Here is a 20,371-nt window from a genome sequence, read left to right on the forward strand (position 1 = left end):
GAGGCTACAACAGGTCACTGCCCAATTTTAGCTCTTTTTCCATTTCATAACTTGGTCAATTTTAACAAAGCCATTCCGACAATGCACACTTAATTATAAGGTTCCTTAATTTACAATTACGCTGCTTAGTTCTATTCTTGTTCAAAGCAAGAAACTTTTCCACCTATAATTTCATGATTGCTTTCATGATGTTATATTCTGCAATTAACTTAGTATTTGTTCCCATGATCCATCGCAAGTTCCTTGATTAAAGGTTAGTACCAATGTTCTTTGTCTTCCTTCTAAGCATGATGCCAAACCGTAAACGCTACATTTCCCTTCCTTGTTCACTTTCTGAGGCTACAGTTCACTGACTACAAATAAAAATGCAGCATTTAAATTGTAGGTTAAGGGTACAGTCTTTATACTGATGGTGCAAGAAAAAGAAAACATCCCAATGGTAAGGCAAGTTAATGTATACCAACTATTAATAACTGTAACACAATAAGGGCCAGATTACCTTGCAAATTAATAAACACGGTAATCGACCAAAGACTGCAGTGCTTATGAGGCAGGATAGGCCATTTGAGGCAATGATCTTAACCTACTCCAGCTTTTCAAACTGCGCAACAATTGCCAGACAGGGATGTTCCTTCCCAGCGGCGGAGCATTTCAGCGGTCAAGGACATTCAGCCTCGGATCTTCAGGTAGATGTCTTCCAAGGCTGACTTTGGGATAAGCAACAACAGAGTCACCAAACAGAGGCTGATAACCAAGTGTGGTACCCATGAGGACAGCCTCAACCGGGACCTTGAGTTCACGCCACAGTACAGGTGACGGCACACCACTGTACACTCTCACACACACATTCACATACACATATACAAACACACACACTCCCTCACAGACTCTCTCACATGTATGCATATACACACTCACAAACAGATCCTCTCTCATGTACACACTGTCCCTCCCTCTCGCACACACACACACTCACACAGATCCTCTCCCACACACACTGTCCGTCTCTCTCTCACATACACACACTCTCACATAGATCCTCTCTCACAAACACTGTCTCTCAAGCAGGCACACACGCAAACACACTCTCTCTCTTCCCCCCACAACGAATACACACACACTCTCTCTTAACCCCTTCCCCACACACACTCTCTGTCTCCCCCCAACACACACACATTCTCACACCAAGATCTTCTCTCATACACACAATCTCTCTCTCTCTCTCACATGCTCTCTCATACACACTGTCTCTCAAGCACGTACACACACACATACACACACACACACAACTCTGTCTCCTCCCCCCACACACAAACACACTCTCCGTCTCCCATACATGTGCACACACATTCTCTTTCTGTCTCCCCCGCAACGTATACACACACTCTTTGACTCCTCCCCATGCACGTGCTCTCTCTGTCCCACACACACGGTCTCTCACCCACACATATGTGCACATTCTCACACACACACACACACACACACACACACACACAAATTTATGGGATGAATTTGTATTTGCAGACACAGTCTATTTCATTCAAAGTGCACACAATGTACAGACTGTCAATCAATGTGGTGTTTTATGAATTCCTACTTTAGAAATAAAAAGCCAGTCTGATTCCAAACTAAAACACAAACAGATTCTAAACATGGCCTCACACCTAACGTTCATTGTCTGACCTAAAATTTTACCTCTTCTTTACAGTGATAACACCTTTAGTTTTCTCAGGGCAGTGGTTTGATGGGAATTCAGGGATTTATGTATACTTATTAATTAATTAAAACAACCTAGCAAATTGATGATTTAACATCATGTTAGGTTTGTTTAGTACATCCTCATCAATGGTGTGACTCTTTGATCTTTTACTTACACATTCTGTGTCTGATACTACCTCTCTCACTAACACCTGAAGGAGGAGTGAGGCTCTGAAAGCTTGTGTTTTCAAATAAACGTGTAGGACTGTAACCTGGTGTTGTGTGATTTCTGACTCTGAAAAGTATCCACCACAAAACTGCATAAGTTAGCTACAGAACATGTCCCAAGACTCAAATTCCTGACTTTCATTTCCAAAGGTTTCTGTTTTTAGATTATTCTTAAACTTACACAAAATGAATCCTTTTTTAAGATGAGGAATTTGAATTTCTACACAGTTATACCCAATACCTCCAGGTTTCTTTTTCACAGCTTGAAAGTGCTACTTATGCAACAATTAACCAGAATTAATATTAATCTATTCAAACTCCAATTAACTGACAGGTTGAGACTGTTTGGAAATTATTAACATTTTAGCGCACAATTATATCTTCTTAACTAACATTTCAATACACAGTAGAACACACAGACACAAGATACACGTCAACAGCATCCTCTTGCATTGAAGTCTCTCGTACCCTTACTACAGAGATATGTCATAACTATTCTGAATGAGTTGATTAAAAAATGACTTCACAGTTGTGGAATGAAAATAAAGCAAGTCGTATGAAAATGGGGTCTGCCAGATTACTATCCATTCAATGAAGAACAACATGAATCTACATATCACACACTCTAAATATTCACTCCATGTTAAACAAACAAATAGCATCAATTTCAAAAGAGAAAGTCTTTCTTGATCTACCTGAATTTTTAATGAATTTCAGAGATGGTAACCAAGGGCAATTCAGTTGATGTAATTTATCTAGATTTCAAGCAGGTACCACAGAACTGACTAATGAACGGTCAGAGATTTTAATGCATGGGATAGCTAGCAGAATGGAGTTAACTGGCTTTGAGAAAGAAACAAGTATAAAGGACAGATAGTCAAAATGCTGGGGCCATTGTTATTCACATTCTCTATTATGATTCAGGCAAAAAAGCAACATTTCTAAGTTAGTTGATGACACAAAACTGGAAATAGTCAATAAACTACTTCCTGGAGAACATTGATAAAGTTGCAGAACAGGAGAATGAAATTCAATACGGATAAATGTTAGGCCATTCATTTTGGTATATCAAGTAGGGGAAACACTTCTTCCTTGGCAAGTGTAAGTCTAGGTGACATAGAGGACCAAATGCATCACTTTTTTATTCACTCATGGGACATGGGTGTCACAGCCTGGGCCAGCTTTTATTGCCTGTCCCTAGGGTGGCATGGTGGCTCAGTGGTTAGCACTGCAGCCTCACAGCGCCAGGGACCCGGGTTCCATTCCAGCCTCGGGTAACTGTCTGTGCAGAGTTTGCACATTCTCCCCAGGTCTGCATGGGTTTCCTCTGGGTGCTCCGGTTTCCTCCCACAGTCCAAAGATGTGCAGGCTAGGTGGACTGGCCATGCTAAATTGCCCGTAGTATTCAGGGGTGTGTGGGTTATAGGGGGATAGGTCTGGGTGGGATGCTCCAAGGGGTGGTGTGGACTTGTTGGGCCAAAGGGCCTGTTTCCACACTGTAGGGAATCTAATCTAATATAGTTTCCCTTGAGAAGGTAGCGATAAGATGCTTTCTTGAACGACTGCAGTCCGTTATGTGGATTAGTATGGTCAGAAAAAGACAAACCAAAACTAAATTGATAGAATTGAAAATCCAAGAAGTTATGAATCGTGGTCAGACAACAAGAAATCATTAAGTACAGTTCTAGTCATCATATTGAGAAAAACATAACAAAAGGTGGCAAAATGTGAAAAAACAATTTTCAAGGTATTACTGGAAATGTGGAGATAGACGGTTAACAAGCGGGGATTAAAAAAAACCAAGACTCCAAAAGTTGAAGTGTGACCCAAGCTATTTAAAATTATCGAAGGTTTTGATAAGACTGGATGCAGAGGGATTTCATCCAGCTGTGGGAGATAACAATTTTAGAGGCATTAGCAGAAAATAGATATCAATAATTAGAAGATTTAAAAGAAACCTCGTTATCTATGACCAGAAACATAATCTCAAATCCTCTAGTTTCTAGATGGTCAGAGACTAGAAGTATAATAGATGTTGCATTTCAGAAGACCTGATGGAAGTCCTAATGGTTAATTCCCCTGCTGCCCTAGACCTAAAGTGGGCAGATCAGTGCAACTGGCTTTGAATTGCACAGGAAGTGATAAACAGATTAAAATCTGATCTAACACCTGGATGCCTCCACAATCAACTTCTATAACATTCCAATTGCCCATTCTCCCGTACTAACTCCTCAAACCACCCAACTATTCTCTCCACGCCCTACCACCAACTATCTATTCTTAAACCAGCTGTACCTCGACCAACTGGCTACCTCTCAATCTGACCCTGCAAACCCCACCCCAGCCTGACCACCCTGACAAACCACGACCACCAGCATCACTCAACGCCCCCTTCCCCTCTACCCTCCACCCCCCAAAATTACTCCTATTCCCCAGCCTGGCCTATATTCCCCACCATGACCAAATGGCTACACGCTCTCCACAATCCCAAATATAATCAACCGATCCATCCTCTGCATCCTCATCTGGGATCTGCTTCCTAATAATCTGACCTATTTATTCCCCAACTGCTTGACCAACCTGATTTTACCCAACACAACAATCCCCTCCATGCCCCTCCACTTCCCTCTCCCAGGGTATCCTCTCTCCTCCCAACTCTAATCCATTCCAACAGAATGCTGCAGTAAATACAGCACCGTGTATTTCAATAACATCTGGGATCAGAAGATCCTGGATGCGCAGTAGCATCAACTCCAGAGAATCTTAATGTGTACTCAGTTGGAATCATTTACTAGAAGATTCAGACCATTGTTTCCCTCTCCATGGATTCTGCCAAACCTATTGAATAATTTAACTTTTTTTTGCTGTTATTTCAGATTTATAAAATTCACATTACTTTGTCTTTATAGCCAACTAAGGATTACTGAATTATATTGGGAAAAAGAACTTTGTAGCTATGTGAGAAAAAACATAATAGTAATTGAGTCAAAGGGGTGCAAGGAATCTGTGGAATTCATCCGAGAAACACAAAGAAAATAAAAATCATATGTTGTTCTACTTTGCTTTGGAGCACTTACTGATTTTTTTTTAATGTACCTGCTATTTGACCAGCCACTCTCAATATTGTGAAATGTTGCTCGCCAATTAAAAGTTACAACATGGTTTCCACAAGGTGATCATGAAACAAAATGCTTGGCAAACCTATCTGAGGACTGCTTCCATAGACAGAAATTAATGCCATTCCATTATATTCTTCCACTTGCACTAATAAGAGTGTTGTTCTTCAATCCTGAATAGAAGTCATGGGTTGAGAAGGTAGTCTAAATGAGTTACTGCAGTGCAGCTTTTATATTGTATACATTGCTGCTGCATGTCGGGGTGAAGGCAATAAATGTTTAAGGTGGTGGGTGGGGTGCTAATCAAGTGGGCTCTTTTGTTCTGGATAGTGAAAATGCAGTCATCCAGGCAAATGGGGAGTTTTCCAACATACTCCTGACTTGCACTTTGTAGATGGTGAGCAGGCTTTAAAGGTTCAGGTCATGAGAATTCTCAGACTTGGACCTGCCCTTGTCATCATAGTCATTATGTCATCATAGTTTTTAAATGGATGCTCCTATTTAATTTGCAGCCAGTATAATTGCTTGGAGATTAATGGGAAGGCATTCACTGACGTTAATGCCACTGAATGTCAAGAGAAGTTAGTTAGATTATTTTTCATTGGTGATCATCATTGCCTGATACTTGTGTTCCATGAACAGAATTTACTACATAAAACCAAAGCTTGTCCTTTTTACGTTTGGATGTGGACTGCTTCAATATGAGGAATCATGCATGTTACTTAATATTGTGCAGTCAATAGGGAACATATCCACTTCTGATCTTTTGATGGAGGGAAAGTCATTGATGAAGCTGTTGAAGGTAATTAGATCTAAGACACTGCCCTCAGGAACAATTATAGTGATGTCCTGCAACTGAGGTATTTGATTTCCAACTGTCACACCCATCCTCCTTTGTGCTAGGTGTGACTACAACCAGAAAAATAATTTTCTATGGTTCCAATTGATTTCAATTTGATGGGTCTCCTTTATTCGTTTATTCACAAGATGGCAATGTCAATGGCTAAGCTAGCACCTATTGCCCATCTGCTATTAACCTTGAGAAGTGTCATCCCTAATTATCATTGACGTCACATTCTGCCAAATGTTGTCTTGATTTCAAGAGTAGACACACTGGTCTCAACTTGAGTTGTGCTCTTTGTCCATATCTGAATAAAGGTTGTCATGTGTGCAGAAGCCAAGAGGTCCTGGTGGAATACAAACCGAGCAGCAATGAGCAGGTTATTGCTCAGTAACTATCCATTATTAGAACTGTTGACAGCACAATACTTCAAATTTACAATGACCAAATGGAAATTCATTGGGCAATAATTGGTTTTGTTAGATTTGTGCCATTTTTTGGGGGCAGGACATACTTCCGCAATTTTCCACATTGCTCTGTAAATATTAGTCAGTGCTGTTACTGCAGGGAAATCTCAATTAAGCACACACTTAGCTCTGGAATATAAATCTTCAATTTCACATTTGAAACGCTGTTAAGGCCAATAGCCGTCCCTATATTCAATGTCTTCAGCTGATATTTGATACCACATAGGCCAAATTAACCGCAACAGTTGCAGACAAGCCACTATCGATGTGTGAGAATGGTGCATGGCAATCAAGCATGAAAACTACCTCTGCTACATTTGTGTAGTCTTGTGACAGGTCATTCCCACAAACAGTCATGTAGTTGTCTCACACATTGGGTGGTAGTTTTTTTTAAATTTATTTATTCATTTAATGTGGGTATCACTGGCTACCAGCTCTTACTACCCATCCTTAATTGCCCTCAAGGACATGTTAATGAGCTGCCTTTATAAATTGCTGCCACAATGCTTTTAGGAAGGGTGTTTCAAGATTTGGACATGTTAGCAAAGAAGAAACAGCGATAATGTTCCAAGCCAAGCCAATGTGTGGTGGTGGGAAATTACTGCAGTGTAACTTGTGGATGGTATACATGGCTGTCACCATGGGTTACTGGTGGAAGGAATGAATATTTAAAATCATGCATGTGCTAGCATACAATGGTATCATACTGCAAAAACTTAGACAAGCTCCTTTAAATAGCTTTTGTTAAGCTTTAATAAGCTCCATTCAGCACTACGACTCAGCAAATTGGCGAATTGTGAAACTACTGGAAGCCGGGTGGCTGTGGACTATTTCCAATCAGGACAACAATTCTGTAGAAAGCATTGGTACTGTATGTTATGAGGCATGGAGTTATCGGTTGAATCACTGCATGAGTAAGGGTTGACTTTTCAGGGTAAACTGCTCTGACAGGTTTGTAAAGTTAACTCTGCTTTCTCTTCACATATTCCATCAGACCTGCCGAGTTTTCCCAGCAATTTCTGTTTTGTTTCTTATTTCCAGCATCTGCAGTTCTTTTTTTTTAAACATTTCACTGGTTTAGGGTATTGGCTTACAAGGAATGTTCAATCAATATTGTTTTTAGTTGGGTGTTCCAGTTAAATTCTTAAAGATGAAATCTTGTCATGCAATTCTTTTAAGTTGGTCACTGAGAATTTAATTTTCTTGTTTAAAGGTAACCATTTTGACACTTTCCTGAAAGAACACTAGTTAATTAAATGGTTTTTAACCATATTCAACAGCTTCATTATCACTATTAGGGCTTTTGATTGCGGGTTTATTAATTAGTTGAATTTAAAATCTACTATTTCCATAGTGAGATTTCAACCCATGTTCCCAGAACATTTGGCTTTGCCTCTAGCTTTCTCATGCAGTAGCTTTAACACTATAATATTGTCTCTTATAAATATTTTAAAATAGCAGCTCTAGAAATGGTGGACGCATTGGTTCTGATGTTTAAGTAGTTTCTTAATTTCACAATGAACACCTTAGATCGGAAGACAGCAAGTTTTACCAACCTATTAAAGAAAGGAGGGAGCAGGAAGGCAGGAAATAATGGGCAAATCAATCTAACATGTGTAATGGCAAAAATGTCAAAACATACTATTGCTGGTTCAATAAAGCAATATGCCAGTCATGAAATACGTAGAAAACCAGAATAATATTAAGCAGGATAAATGCATATATTTAAAAGGGAAATATCTGTCGGTTTGTCTTGCGATTGTAATTTGCAGGATTGATAAAGTAGAACAAATGGATGTGGTATATTTGGATTTTCCAAAAGCATTTGATAAATTCCACATTAATTTTCACAATAAATTAGCACTCATGGTACTGAGAATAATACATGGATCCAAACTGAGAATTAGTTTACAGAGAGGAAAAAGGGTATAGGAATAAACAGATTATTTTTGCGTTGGCAAGATGTGAGCAGGACAACTCAAGAATCAGTGCTTGGGCTGCAGCTACTCACAATCTATACCAATGAATTAGATCAGGACATGAAGAAGAATACATTGAGGTTGACTGACAGTTTGAAGTTCATTAAGAAAGTGAGCTGCATGGAGGCTGCAAAGGGATATAAACAGATTAAGTGAACGTGAAAGAGCATGGTAAGTGGAATATATTTTGGAGAAGATATTAAATCATCCACTTGGAAAAGAAAAAGATTTTGCTTTTTAAATGTGAAGAAAAAAAATTCACATTCAGAGAGTGACCTAATGCAGTTGAATCACAGCTTACTAAACAGCAAATGGTATGTCAAATTTTTCCTACAAAATGAATGGAATATGAAATAAAGATATCTTACTGGAATTATGTAAGGTCTTGGGGACAGTACTGTATACAGTTTTTGGACTCCTTATTTTAGGACATTTGTACGTCCGTTGGACGGACGAAACACAGAGCCATAGAGTCATGAGAATGTCCTATGAGATAAAGTTGAGTTGACTAGTCCTTTATTCCTAGAATTTAAAGCATTAAAAGGTGATCACATTAAACAATATAAAATTCTAAGGAGCTTGATAAACATGGTGTGGGCATTTCTGTTTCTTACTTGGTTTCTTACTTGGAACTCACAGTCATAGTTACAATAAATGATTGTTACTGAGGATAGAAATTAGGAAGCATTCTTTCACATGAAGGTCTGTGACTCATAGAAATCCTTTAGCCTAGGGAGCTGTGAATACTTTTGGGTTTTAAGGGAATCAAAGGATACAAGGATAGTGTGGGAAGGTGGAGATAAAGTAGTAGATTAGGTACGGTCTTACTGAGTAGTAGAGCAATTTTAAAAGGCCAAATGGCCTATACCAACTTTTAGTTTTTACGTGTTTATGAAATCATTGTCAAAATACTACTTTTAATTTGACTCTGCTATGCTCTGCTATACATGCCGAAATTATGCTGATACTGGAAAAATTTGATGCTCACCTGCTATAAAGTTTTCGTTTGCATATTTCCTTCTAAATTCCTTCAGGTAAGATGGTGGCAGCATAGGACTCTCCAGTTGGAGCTCCTCTGCACTGCCGTAGCTTTCTCTTCTTTCTCTTTTCTTCTCCCTCTCTCCTCCCTTCTCTCAGCTTCGCACACCCGCTCCAAACTCTGAACCAGGGTCAGTGGGCACTCCAGCAGCTGAAGCAGAGATGCTAGCCTCTAGCAGGTCAGTGCAAAGCAGGGGTAGTGGCTTGGTACGGAGCATCGCGGTAGCCAACAGTCAGACCAATAGAGGGCCCTGACACTTCTCATCTGTAGACAGCCTTTGGAGAAAGACTGTGATGTTTCTCTTTTGAAGTTTGTTTCTTGTTTTTCTGACCTATGTTTGTACTGTGTACAGCCGTAAAGTAACTTCATTTCTTCATTTCTCTATTCTGTAACTAAGGATCGCACCAAGGTACTCTGTACCTAAGATGGCATTCTAAGTGGTGATTTATAAACTTTTCACTGTACTCATCTGAGTACATGTGGCAATTAGGTAATTCAGTTCAATGCTCAACAGGCCAATTAACAAAAGTCCTACCATTAATATAATTAATGCTGTTTAACTATGATTATTTAGAGAGTTGAACAAAACAATATTCATTATCCTAAATACAAATAGAGAAAATTATAACACATTGGTGTACTGTAACCAAGAATGAACAAATTGTATTCATACAGCATGGTTCAAAAAATTAGGTGATCCAAATGCTTTATGTTCGATAGATGCTTTTGAAGCATAGATGCTCTCTAATGTTGGACTATTGAAAGTTCCAAAATTATGTTAAATTGGTCAATTGATTTGTTTAAGAGTTAAATTTAATTTGAAACATTAACTCAGTTGCTTTCTCCACAGATGCTGCTAGATCTGCTGAGTATTTCGAAAACTTTTGTTCTCAATTCAGATTTCCACCATACACAGTATCAATTTTCTACAGGTTGATGAATAAGTATTTGCCACAGCAATGCAAAAACACCTTGCTCTTTTTTGAATAATGCCACAGAAGATTTTGCACTCTCTCGGAGAACAGATAAGGTTCTCATTTGACACTGTGGTGCTCCCTCAGTGATGCAAAGTCTGTCCAGATTACATACTCATACTATTGCAGGAAGGACAAATGAATTTTTTTTTGATCGAGAGGGAGAATGCTACAAAAATGTCAAGGGGTGATCATCAAAGTATTTCTTATTGAAGATGGTCATTGTCTTGCATTTGTGCGACTCGAATGCTTCGTGCCATTTTCAGCCCAATCCTGGGTATTGTCCAGGTGTTGCTGCATTTAGACATGGACTGTTTCATTATCTGAGGAATTGCAATGGTGCTAAACATTGTGCACATGTGAGTTTTGACTTTATGTTGGAGGGAAGATTATTGAAATAGCAACTGAAGATGTTTGGACCTTCAAGAAGAAGAACCGAAGAAATAAATGTTAGGTACTACATTTTGGGAAGGCTATATCAGGGCAGGACTTACAGACTTAATGGTAAGGAAGCTGGGGAGTGTGGCCAAACAAAGAGACCTTGGAGTGCAGGTTCATATTTATTTAAAAGTGGAGTCGGAGCAGACTGGGTAGTGAAAAAAGTGTTTGGTACACTTGCCTTAAATGGTCACTGTATTGAGTATAGGAGTTGGGGTGTAATGTTGCGGTTCAAGAATAGCTTCTTCCCTTCTATTATTAGACTGATGAATGGACTTTCTAACTGCAAATAATGCTGATCTTTTTAATGTTGATCTTGCCTACCACATGCCCCGTGTAATTTAACTTGTAGGCTGCTGTTTAGTTATTTTTTTTCACCGTATAATCTGTATGTCCTTGCTCACTATGATCTGTCTGTACTGCTTATAAACAAAGTTCTTCACTGTACTTAGGTACACAAGATGATAAAACAATCAAACAAAATCAAAAAGCTGTCGAGGACATTGGCTAGGCCACTTTTGAAATACTGCATTCAATTCTAGTGACCCTGCTACAGAAAAGATGTTGTTAAACATGGATTTATTTCTACACTGTACAGCTATATATGAATTGCTGGAATGTTTGTGAAATTATTTTCTTTTCTGTGTTCACAGATAAATCTAACGTGACTCATCCTAAAAGGAATGTCGAATTATTTCAAGAACAACATGAAAACTCAAGCAATAGAGAACCAGTAAAAGTAGAGATTTTGGAAGTAATGGTGGCAGTATGAGAGCAGGAAACTGAAACATCTCAGACAGTTTTTCACTGCATCCTCTTTCCCTGTAATTAAAAGCTGCAATGACCTGCTCTCTGCAGGAAAATAAAAGGTACATTTCTCAGCATTGAGTCTTTTTTGAACTGAATGAATATATTTGGGGATAATAATTCCCTGATGTGTTTTCAGTGGTAACACTTTGACCAATCAAAGCTGATTTTCCAACCAATCAGCACTTTTTTCTCATGCAGTATAAAATGGTACTCCCACTAAAATTTGGCATTCTTGCATCAGTCCTGATAAATACAAGACAAAAGCTTTGACAGCACGTTTCTTTCTAAGTTAAACTCAAATGAATAATGATTTACATTATACCTCTACTTAAATTATCTTCTCCTGTCTGAGTAGGAGCAACACTGCTTACAATCCAGATTAAATTTGCATTTGCCTGTTTGAAGCATATCAGTGATGATTTAAAATAGGCTCTGGCTTTCTATTGATTGTAAACCCTTAATTACTGAACAGTTGGTTAGATTCAATGCACTTTTAAATGATTTTGTTAGATCCAAATCAAGCAAAAGAATTAAATTAAGCAGATTAAATTCAATTCAATTAAAGAAAACCATATTTGAAACAAGTACTTGATTAATTACCAAAAGTCGACCAATCTGTTTGGTTCAACGATAAGTAATTGTCTCTGAACAAATGATGTATTTTTTTCCATGGGGTGATATTAGCAATACACTTGACATGGATTGTATCAAAGTACACAAAGGTTTAAATGTTGCTGCATTCTATGATCAAGATGACAGGGTGGTTAATGAGCCATAAAATTGCTTTCTTTACAGTGTAAAATGAACTTGGTGACAGAGGCACCTTTAAAGCTGCAATAGATTAACACAACATGTTTGTAAAAAATGTAGTGCAAAAGGGGGAGAAAAGTAAAAATAATGATCCTAACAGCTATAATCCTGATAACTTTATATATGAGGACTCTTAGTTTAGTGTTTCGATGCCTTTCAGGAATGAATCGTTCTAAAATTTCTTCTTTTTTAACCACAAATTCATATTGTATAAGCTATTCCAACTGAAGTAAACCAAACATTACTTATCTGAAAAGAAATATTGAAATATATCATTTACTAGAATGTTTATTCTGTACCAAATAAATTCTCACAGTAAATATCCCTCATCTCCTGGAGAAACATGGTAAACGAATGGAAATGGCGAGACAGGCCATTTTTATTCTTTTGCCTTTTTTCTTCAGAAAATGCTGTGATCAATCTTTACTAAATAGTCTGGACAACATTTTATGAAAATGTATGGTCAAACATTATGATGCTTGCCATCAGAAAAATAAATGTTATGCTTATGCATGGCCTTCATTCAACAATAATGTTGCATTCACAAGTAAGGATACGGAATAGTGGTGAACCATTTTTATTTGGTTTAATATTTTGCATGAGTTACTATTTCAAATAAAACATTGAAAGTTTTACTATTTGTTCTGTTTCCTTCCTTTTTCAATAAATTAAAGTCATTTCTTTGAATAAACTTGAAATGTGTTCAAGATTTTAGCAACGTTGCCTTTTTTTCAAGGAACAAATTTAATATGATCAGGTGTGGAAGGTGAATCATCTCTCCTCTTTTTAGTACTCTCATGATCAGTCACATAACAATTTTTTTAATACATGGCGATCACACTTCAATTAAAATATAATTAACTGGATCAAAATGAAGGAGTCAAATTACAAGGTCTGCTTGAATGAAAGAAGGACGAATTTTATTACCCAGTTGAAAAAAAATGCAAATGTAACATCAAGCATGCACAACCAGACACAGGCATTAAGTTGAAAAAGATTTGTGGAGGCTGCCTAGTATAGACAGGAAGATAAAAACAATTGCAGTTAAAAGTTCTTAAGAGTTCTTAATTTGTGAACATCACTAGCGTCCTTACTATTTAGCTGGTGTTCGATCATCAGATATGTTTGCAGATATCCTGTGTTATTGAATAGTTGCTGTCTGAAATTACTTCTCACACGGTCCTGACTTTGAGGTTGACAGGGACAGGGAGAGACAAGCTTCCAGTTTCTCCTTGTTATCAGCTCATTTTTTTCCTCTCCGTTTTGCTGCTCAAAATCTATTGCCTGACATACCACTTCTTTGTGGATTTTGCTGCCAAATGTCATTGATTTTTTTCAGGTTTGACGATCTGCAGATGTCTTTAGTCCCAATGCACAATTTCCAGAAATTTATGAATCAGCCAGAAGATATAGATCTGTTTGCAGTGCTTTCGATAATGAATTAAATTTCAGCTCAGATTAATCCACGCTGATTGTTGGTATCATGATCACAGAAGCCATATTAGGTCACCATTTGTCCTTTTCATTAACAACTTTTAGTTCATGAAATATGTCAGCTATAATAATAAAATGTTGGAAGTGACCATTACCTTAACAAATTTAAAATACTACAAACAGTATGTGTTATAGACATTGCGTGATTTATAATGAATACACACCAAGGTTACTTCAGATCAGAAGTCAATTATGACATTGTAGATTCCATATTTGCTGGGCCAAATGACACTCTATTCACGATTTTTGCAATGAGAAAATTATTTACAGTTGACGATACAGACTATGTTCCCAAACACTAACAAGTGCACGAATTTAACGTACACTGATAGGTTCATTGTCATCTGTACAGCAGAATACAATTCATAATCTGGTCAATTTTTTATTGTTTGCGAAACCTTACGTGGTGGAAATTGGCTGCCAAGACTCCCACACTATAGCAATCACTCATGTCAAAAAATACTTTATTGCCACTCTGGGACATCCTAAGGCTACGAAAGATGCTTTATCGATGCGAGTTATTTCTTCATGCATACAGACAAAATAGGGTAAAATTTGTGATCTGAGCATGGAGTGACAAAAATGTTGCAAAATAACAGTTGTACCTTTCCATGTCATGCACGGTTGACCCTATAAATGTTTCAGCATCAGGCTTCATTAGGCATTGAGAGCAAGCTTCCAGCTTTTAATCTGCTAGAGAATGGGAGATCATAATCTCAGAGTTAAGGTATCAGATTCTGCTGTAGGCTATCAAAAATCTACAGCACGTGAAGGGAAAATTAATTATGTAATAAATGATATTTATCAACATAAATTTGGTGCTTTCAAATTCAATAATGACTCATCAAAAATGAGAGAATGACAAAACCTGAGTCAGTACTGTAAGGAAGATTGACGAAAAGGAACATTATTCTGTTTGACACCCCAATTCCTAGATATTGGGAGAATGCTCATTCTACTTGTAACAGTTTTCCTCTTTGCTATTTTGCAAAAGTCTATCATTTTCGCATATGGTAACTGTAAAAGTTTCACCATTTCCAAGGTCCTTTTGGCTCATGTTAAACATTGACAGCAGTCACACGCAAAATACACAAGTTATTTAAAGTCTTTTGAGCACACATTAATGTACAGTGGTTCTACACAAATTGTAGACTGAAATTAGTGACATATGAATGTTTAATGAGAAACAAAAGAAACAATAAAAGTGTTTCCCTTTTACAATGGAGAGGAGAAGCAGTTTCTGTCTCGCTTTCTCTCTGAGAAGGTCAATAGTCTGCAGAATTGTCTTTCCCAGACAGTTCTAGAAGCTAGATCACTGAATCCATCAATGGCAGAGTCAGATAAATGTTTTTGAGAGACGAGTAAGTCATGTAACTCTGTCGTGTGCTATGGGAGGTAGAGAAGAAAAGAGTTGATCAGTCAAGATCTTATTAAATGGCAGAGCAGGCTCAAAGAGCTGAAAGGCCTATCCTTGCCCCTCAGATTTAAATTCCTTAGTCAAGTTGTTTGATGCTTGCGCATGTGCTCACCAATCCCCAGTGTAAACAGGTTCTTCAGCGTCACTTTGTCTATTCCTAACATTCAAAGCCACCTGAATACGTACAGGACAAGCAGCATAAAATTGACAAGGATGAACACACATGAAATAGATGCCTGATATCAGAAGTGTTTGAATTTGTCCAAAGAAGCCATATCCGAAATTCGTGGATTGAGTGCAAGCAGACTAAAGTTGAAAACCTCAGCAGTAACTTTCTTCCTGTTCATTTGTGGGATGTGGACATTGCTGGCTGGCCAGCAATTCTTGTCAATCCCTAACTGCCCTTGAGAAGGTGGTGGTGAGCTGCCATCTTCTTATTTTCTAGTCCAGCATGCTCTCCTGGCCATGCACCATGCATGGACGTCTCTGTTCTCAGCCAATAATGTATGCTGACATTTGACTAAGTGCCCAGATATCTATCGCACCATTAAAATAGCTAAGAAAAAGCTCTTGCTCACTTCTGTCAAATGTATTATGCTTATCTACACAAGATATAGAGGTTTTGAGTGTTTGCAGTTATTGCCATTTATATATTACAAAGTCTAGATGATTGACACTTCTATAGACTGCAGATATAAAGGAGTATTTGTTCAGAAATGAAAACTTCTTAATAACTTGCAAAAAAATTTCAAACGGAACTTGTTGTCAGCATGTAACTCATTAGTCCGAGGCAGCACGCAGTCAGTGAAAGATACAAAAGAGCTACAGTTTGGCACAGGCACATGATTTGCCATCTGAGAATGGGAAGGATTTATTATGAGGGTAGGGCACACCTTGGCTTGGGGATATGTGGATTTATGAAAGTTTGGTGAAGTGGCATGAGGGGACATGGTTGAGAAATTGGACAGAGGGTACACAAGAGGAGAGGGCATGACCAGTGAGGGCCTAACGCGTTTCATTGTAACTGTGATGAAGTCCCACTGCACCAAAGTAGGCCTTTTAAGCAGCCCATCTACTCAGTTAACAGCCTGTGTGCCCATCTGTAAACCTTTTGTACCAGGGCAACTGGCACAATTACAGCCCACATCCACATAGTCACCTCTCCCTACGCCATCCCCCAATGTGGGCAGGTTGAGCTGAGAATTTTTCCTGGCTCCTGCTCTGCACCTCCAAGCTGAAAATCCCAGACATGCCTCCATGTAGTGTGATACATGACGAGGGTAATGCATGTGATAGAGTTTCCAAAATAAGTTTAAAGTAACAGTAAAACCTCAAATAATTCTAAATCAGTAAAGAGCCAAATAAAGGACATAATAATGTAAATGAGAGAAAGCTTTATCAATGAGATGGGTTTTAGCAAGATTTTAAATGAAGAGTAAAAGGTGGAATGGTTGAAGAACATAATTTCAAATCTAATGACGTATATGATTGAAGTTACAGCTTCCAATGACAAAGGACTGAGAGAGACAAAACAAGCCTGAATTGGAAGAATTGTCAAAGAGCTTCACAGTTTGAGGAAGTCATAGAGAGTGGGAGGGTGGGGCCATGAAGGAACTTCAACTTAAGTATGTGAACTTTAACAGTAAAGTGTTGATGGACCAAGTGGCCACAAATATAAACAACAATTGGTCATAGGTGAAAAGGGCTTGGGACAAGTTAGACATTAGAAGCTTAATTTCAGATGATCCTGTGGAAGGTGAAACTCTAGAGAATGATCAGACGTGTAAATAGTTAAATTTAGAACCAACACCCTGACTGCCATGAGTAACTCAGTTGAACTGGACCAAATAAAAGCTACAGCCACTAAAACAAATGGGGGCCGAACTTTTGACTGGAAGAGAGTCTTTGCAGCAATGTTGTGATATTCAATATTTTGGCAATTAACTTGCATTTGGAATTCTCAGTAAAAAGGTCTCCAACTCTGAGTTAGAGTTTGAGGGTTTGGGAGATTCTAACTCACTGACTTAGGTAATTAGTTATAACAAGCTAGAGGGATTAAAAAGCTTTTCTAACTTCTTGATATTCATTAAACTTATCACAACACCTCTCCCTGCCCCTTCCCTCTGAGCCATAGACTCAGTGGACAGTAATTGCATTTAAATGGATAAATACAGGTACAAGTCCTGCTCGCAGCTATTATTTGCTGGCATTCTGTCCAAAATTATTGCAAGTTCGTAGAGTTACTTGTCTTTAATCTGTAAGGCTAACACAGATATTTAGTTTACAGCAAAAGCCAGTTTGAGGTTATGGATTGTGGTTTATGTGGCCTTTCTTTGTGTTGGGAATATGTGATGGCAAACATGCAGTTTTGTGAAGTTCTTATTTAAAAATTGTTTTCTTCTTAGAACAATATTGACTAAGTAGAAATTTTGTAGTTTATAAACAAACCCATGTGACGGTTGTTTGGTGAAACTGGGAATATAGAAAACTTTCATTCTCTGTCACAACAAATCAGATGAAGAGAAACAGGATTTGAAACAGCTTATGCACAGGGACAAGCTAAACTTACTAAAGACAACAGGTTTAAACGGATATGGGCCAAACTTTCTGTCAGGGCTGTTCTTCTCTCGGATGGCTTGCCAAGGGTGAAAATGAATGGACTGCTGCTATCAGAAAGTCGAGCCAATATCGAAGTGCAGAAAAGGAGCAGAGACCTACTTCAGCACAGTGCTCATTGTACCCAGAGCTATTACTATGATGGCTGCTGTTGAACAGGGAGATTTCTTGGCCAGCTATCAAAGAAGAGAATAGCAGAAAGTGGATTATTCAACCAACTTTATCTCAGTATAACTGAACAATTCAGTACGGAGTGAGTGTTGAATCCCATAGCAGTTGTATTACTGGATTGTATGTACACAATTAGCAGTCAATAAATGTATAATTTTTTGGGCAAATTCCAAGTTTGCTTGTTTGGCTAAATTTTTTTCAAATCAATTTTTTTTTCTTTACATTTCCCCTAGCAACTTCAGCAACTTCCAATAATAGCTTTCCTCACAATGAGCACACCGCAGCTCTACACTTATTTTTGGTTGAAATACTGTTGAAGATGATTTGATCCAACAGGAATCCATTGAGACAGTGCCAGAAGAAAATCTTGCTGATTTGTGATTTCTATTGTGGGCCTAATGTTAATAATTAACACACCTCTGAATAAAGTTCTTCATGTAGGAATAAAACAGAAGGACTAAAAGGTCCAAAGTAATCTATCCTATGTCCTCAGCAATGTTCTGCAATTTAGAAGAAAATGTTTCATTTATACTGTATTGCTGGCATAGAAAAACAATTCGAGTAGTATAAAGGTAGACAAAGAAATGCTCGTAGAGATTAAGGTTAGGTACAAGGTACTAATCATATCACTCAAAAGTTAACATATGATATGGAGAAACAATATCATAAATATACATCCTTCAATGTGTCATGTAACTGCAGCATGTTCAAAATCATGAGAAATAAAGGTTGATCACTTATTCAAAGTCCACACATCCTTAAAGTACACTGCAACCTACCGCCAAGAAGCAGTTCCTGTACTTAGCAAGGGCCACAAAGATTTGGATGTGCAATTTTTTTTATTATTATTATTTGAGTTCCTGAAACCAGAATCAAGTGGTCAAACTACAGTTAATCTTGCTTTTGTTACCTGCATTCTGGCTAGAAGCTGTGAATTGAAACATATCGCACCCAGTCTGCTACCAATGTGTGTTTACATCGATACTAATACTGATCTGTACTCGTTCTTCAAAATTTGATTTGGATGTCTATAAATGAAAAGAAAAATGCACAACAAAGATTTAGATGTTACACGCTAAAAGGTTACATTATCGGACCTTCAAGCTTCCAAGCCACAAATTCATTTTTGTGCTCATACGAGTGGGAAAACTATGTTTTTTTGTTTCGTTTCCCTCTATATAAGAGTAACTTAGAACATATATTCGTTCCTTGAATCTCGATTTTTCAACTCAGGTGGTTCGTTCAATAAATAGAATGTCAATAGTGACAACAGCATAGAAATATTGGGCGATATTTCCTAGTCTCCAGATGGTTGAATATCAGATGTACCACTAAGATACTGAGCAGGATCATTTGGATTTCCTGTCATGTAGTGAGTAAGGTTTAATTTATAACTTACAGTAAAGGAACCTTTTGGAAACAGTGACCAAAAAAATGATAGAATACGACAGGAAGTACTAACATGGTAGTTCATTCTGAATTTAACATCTTAAATCTGAACAAAGGAAACAACGCGATATGACAGGCAAGTTGAATTGAGAAAATACACCGAATGACGTGATGGCCGACAGGTAATGTTTAGTATTTGAAGAAATACTGCATGGTCAACAACACACACATTCTTTGAAAGCAATAATATAAAAAGTGAAAGGTAAATCAACCATGGTTAATGAAAGAAGTTAAAAAGAGAGCACTGGATCAAAGCAGAGATAATGGGAACTGCAGATACTGGAGAATCCGAGATAACAAGGTGTGGAGCTGGATGAACACAGCAGGCCAAGCAGCATAGGGTCTAGGTCCAAAACATCAGCTTTTGTGCTCCTAAGGTGCTGCTTGACCCACTGGATCAAAGCAACTGGTTTATAAGACTGCCAGAAATAGGGGTGAACCTGAGGATTGAGATCAATTTAGGATCCAGCACAGAAAGATCAAAAACTAATCAGGAAAGGAAAGTGAGATTGTGAATACCAGCTATCAAGGAGTTTCAAGGCAGACAATACAAACTTCTATTAATATGAAAAACGAAAATAATTAGCAAAGACAAATGCCAGCCCATGACTGATGGCGACAGGAGACGTTATATCAGGAAACAAGGAAAGGACAGAGAAACTAATTAGTTAATTTGTCTTTATCTTCACCACATATCATACAGAAAATCTCCCATGAATTATAGGCATCTAAGGGTCCTGTGTAACTGAGGAGCTAAAAGAAACAGTGTTTCTAAAAAGATGTTTAATTGAAAAATTAGGTGGATTGAAGGTTGTTAATCCACT

The 20,371-nt window shown here is 37.9% G+C and overlaps 1 protein-coding gene and 1 long non-coding RNA gene across 7 annotated transcripts in view; both read right to left on the reverse strand.

The window, feature by feature from the left end:
* The window catches only part of LOC125456875 (limbic system-associated membrane protein-like), a 1,200,329-nt gene that overhangs the window by 522,499 nt on the left and 657,459 nt on the right, over positions 1–20,371 (reverse strand). The window lies entirely within an intron of this gene.
* Positions 13,299–19,120, reverse strand: LOC125456878 (uncharacterized). The gene is made up of 2 exons (XR_007248529.1): positions 19,009–19,120; positions 13,299–15,280 (listed from the first exon to the last, which is right to left on the reverse strand). It is a non-coding gene; the product is annotated as an uncharacterized LOC125456878 (long non-coding RNA).

Source organism: Stegostoma tigrinum, chromosome 12 (assembly GCF_030684315.1).
Source record: "Stegostoma tigrinum isolate sSteTig4 chromosome 12, sSteTig4.hap1, whole genome shotgun sequence".
Classification (NCBI taxonomy): domain Eukaryota; kingdom Metazoa; phylum Chordata; class Chondrichthyes; order Orectolobiformes; family Stegostomatidae; genus Stegostoma; species Stegostoma tigrinum.